The sequence below is a fragment of the Peromyscus leucopus genome, chromosome 9 (assembly GCF_004664715.2).
Source record: "Peromyscus leucopus breed LL Stock chromosome 9, UCI_PerLeu_2.1, whole genome shotgun sequence".
Taxonomy (NCBI): Eukaryota; Metazoa; Chordata; class Mammalia; order Rodentia; family Cricetidae; genus Peromyscus; species Peromyscus leucopus.
This window is the reverse complement of record NC_051070.1, coordinates 68,778,563-68,782,394: the sequence shown is the minus strand read 5'-3', so window position 1 is coordinate 68,782,394 and position 3,832 is coordinate 68,778,563. Positions and strand designations below refer to the sequence as shown.

Genomic DNA, 3,832 nt, shown 5'->3' with positions numbered 1-3,832 from the left:
CGATTTAATTAATTCAGTAGCTAATTAATGATTGGGGACTGGGGGGTGGGGAGCTAGGATGCTGGGGGGGTTGTGAGCCGAAGGTGGCAGAGAGAAGTAGCCGAGGCTGCAGAAGGCATCGCAGATGGCAGTGTGGTGGCTGGCACGGTGCCCACTGCCATGGATGCGAGCACACTTGCACGCACGCACACGTACACACACAAAACCGGAAAGGGTGATCGAGGAATAGAATCAAAAGCCGGGAGAGAAGGGCACAGGGGCCCTGGAAACCAGGGCTGGGGGGCTGGGGGTGGGGAAGACTCCAGGTCTATTTGAATCTACTCCGGAAGTAGAAGAGTAAGGAAAAAAAGAAACAACCCCGGGCGCAGAAAGAAGAGAGCTCTCCCGGTACCCCACCCCACCCCCACCCCACCCCAGCCACCCCTCCTCCTTGGCATCGGATCCATGGGCACCAGCTGAGGACAGGGTCCCCTCCCTTTGCCTGCCACATAAATATTGGCAACGAGGACCCAGACTCTGAAGGACAGGACATTCCAAAGAAAATAGTTTTCATTTTAAGTTGCCTTTAAATGTGTATATATATATATGTGTGTGTGTGTGTGCATACATATACATATATATATAACATATACTGCATATTATATATATTGAAATTGCACCTGTTTTGGCATGAGGGTGAAGGCGAGTGAAAGAAGGTGACCGAGCCAGGAGGCGAGAGCGCACAGATGGCTTGGTGGTGGTATGGTGTGGTGAGTTGTGGGAAGGAAGGAGGGGGGTGGTATAGAGGTTGGGATGGGTGGGATGAGGACCCTGCCTTCCTCTTTTCATCCTACCATGGTTGAAGGAGAAAGAGAAAGAAAGAGAAAGGGATGGGGAGAGGAGCGAGACAGATGGCAGAGTGGAGAGGCGGCAGCCAGTGCCGGCACTGCCCAGCTTGGGCGGACCCAGCTCCCCCCCCCCCTGCCTGCCAGCTCTCCAAATGCCACCCTTCCCCCATCCTCCCCTCTCCCCATCCCCCCAGCTTGGCACTGATCTCAGGGAGAGAGAGGGAGGGAGGCTGGGCAAAGAGCATCTGTTCCCTCCATTCTCCTAGCTCCATCCGCTGCCAACCTAGGGCCGTCGCCTGCCTCCATCGCCCCTTCGCCAGCCTGCCCACCACCCAATCCCAAACGGGTACTGGATCAGGTGCCGAATCTGGCTGCCTCCTCGGGCACCGGTCACTGCATTGCCGTGTGTCTGCCCACCGCTGCCTGGCACTCGTGGGGCCGTGTATGTGTGTGTGTGTGTGTGTGTGTGTTTGTGCGTGCGCGCGCGTGTGTACATGTACGCATACGCGTGTGTTGTATGTGAACCTCCTGGGCACGGGTGGGGGTTGGCATTGCGGTTGCCACTGTAGCATCCAACTAGGACAGAAGGATGGAGTGGAAGAGGGAGGGGAGAGGTGTAGGGCCTTGGAGGGGAGAAGAGGGGGCAGGAGTTGCTTCATGCTGTCTGATTGCAGGCATGGGCACGGCAGCTGCCACCCTTGTGCCCATAGAGATGGGAGGGGACGAGTGGAGGGGCAGAGATGGGAGTCCTTGTGCGGCACACAGGAGCTGTTGGCATCACAAGTGTTGGGCTCGTGCCCACGGCTGGGGTTATGGGGACTAGAGGGACAAGGAGGTAGAGAGGGGGTGTTGCTGCTGATGCCGCTGTCCCTCTAGGATGAGCTCTGAGAAGTGTCTGGACTAGGAGGGAATTACCTCTGTTCCAGCCTGGGGCGTGAAAAGAGTAGATGGGGAGGCGCCAAGGAAGAATGGAAGAGGGAGCAGGAGGGACTGTGCCACTACTACCCAGGGAGAGCCTCTTTGGGCTGCCAGGGTGGCCTCTTAGGAGAACCCTGAGGAAGACAGCAGAACTGGGCTGCGAGGGAAGCTGGCCCTGCCCGTGGGGCCTGGCACGGCTCTGGTGTTGTGTAGACTGGGGAGGGTGACGGTGCCCCTCTCACTGGGTTAAGAAGGTTGTTGTGCCAGGAGTTAGATGGTGGGATGAAGGATGTTTTCTTTGGGAGAAGAGACTTCTCTGCCAGGTCCTCCTTCCCATTCCCTCTTAGACGTGGAGAGCCGAATGACAGATGAAGTGCCACATGAGGACACAATGGAGGGAGCGCGCCATCGCTAAGACCCCAAGGAAGAAGCGTGGCGAGCCCCGACAGTGGTGCTGGCCTCCGTCACCTCCCCGCCGAAGATGGCCGTGTCCTCTAGCCTGGTCTGTATGTACCACGATTGCAGGTGCTGCAGGGAGGGGCTGCGTGGGCAGCGGGGCTGTGGAATGGCGAGGGTACCTTTGCGTGGATCCCATTGGCACCGTCCACTCTTAGAAGTGTGGCTGGATTTTCTCCTTCCTCTCTCTTTCATCATCACCATCTGGGTCCCACTGCTTGGCACCCAACCAAGCCGATGCCGCCCCAATTGGCAGTACTGCACTGGCATGTGACCAGTGACTCAGATTCTGGCACTGCGGCAGACGGAGAGCCGCCAAACTTGCTCAGGATAACCCCTTGGCGACCACAGAGGGAGAGGGGTCATGTGCACGGAAGGGCAGGCTGGGTGGAGAGCTCCATGATGGGAAGTGGCACACCAGGCTGCCCTTCCCAGATGGACTAAAGCTGGCATTCCCCACAGTCTTCCACCTCTGCTGGTCTCCGGACTGCACACTCGTCTCTTTCCACCTCCACTAGCCCCAGTAAGGGGATTTAGATGGCACTGGACTGTTTCTGAGCAGCTAGGCAAAGGAATCCGGAGCACAGAGGGACAGGACATCATCTACAGCCACACCTGAAGTCAGTGGCTGTGGACTTCTCTGGGCAGCTAGGACAGGAAAAACAAAATTGCAGGGTGAAGAGGCCTGAGGGGGGGGGGGGAGACTTAACAGCTGTGCTGTTACTCAGACGTCCCGAAAAGAGTGGAGGGAGACCCTCCCTCCGGCTCTGCTGTTAGGGAGTCACTGGGCTTTCCATGTGTATTTCCTGCTGGCTTGTGGTTGAGATGAACTAGTCCCTTGTTGAAATGTCCCTAGAAGGATGAGAGGCATTCCGGAACTGGAGAGGCGCGGTGTAGGGAAGACAATGGTACCTAGGACTTCTACAGAGACTAAGATTTTTATGTTTAGGGATTTCCTAATGGTACCCCAGATAGGACCAGACTAATTTCTGTCTTTGAAATGTCCTCTTGGAAGGAGGACAAGGTCCAATAGTGACTATGATAGAGAAGATGCTTTGAAGGACAATCTCCAGTACCTGTGGTGACACACACCAGCCCCTGAAAAATCTTAACCTTAAGATGCCCTTTGCAAGAGTCTTCAGTAGCACTGGATTTCCCTAATTCCTGGGTAGGCAGAGGCTGTAGGCCATCAGTCTGGAAGATCTGGAGAAAAATGCAGCTTTGGGTAAAGTCAAAGGGGAGACTAGATGGCTCTCAGCGATAAGGCCTGCTCATGGGAAGTAAGCGGAGGTGGGGGCGTGGGCGAAGGTGTTGCCCATGCTGGGCAGAGCTGCGCTGGGCTGGGGGAGTTCTGATTTTAACATCTCTGGAAGTGGATGGCAGCTTCAGAAGAAGCAAGGTTTCCACAGGAGAAGAGAAAGCAGGAGGTCTTCCGTCAACACGGTAAGTGGATAGCGGTTAAGAATTGTTTTTTTTGCTTTTAGAGAGAAAGCCACTATAAGCACATGATACCATCAGATTCTGGTAGATTGCAAGGTTGAAGGTGTTTGTCAAGGTAACGAAAATGGTGTATCCAAGGAGAAAAAAATAGAATTGGATATAGCTTAGTGGCAGAGCACTTGCCTAGCACG

General features: G+C 55.3%; 1 long non-coding RNA gene across 1 annotated transcript; it reads left to right on the top strand.

The window, feature by feature from the left end:
* Positions 1 to 428: 428 nt before the first annotated feature.
* On the top strand, positions 429 to 2,864 carry LOC114708767. Its single transcript, XR_003736840.2, has 2 exons — positions 429 to 749; positions 2,093 to 2,864. It is a non-coding gene; the product is annotated as an uncharacterized LOC114708767 (long non-coding RNA).
* Positions 2,865 to 3,832: the final 968 nt, after the last annotated feature.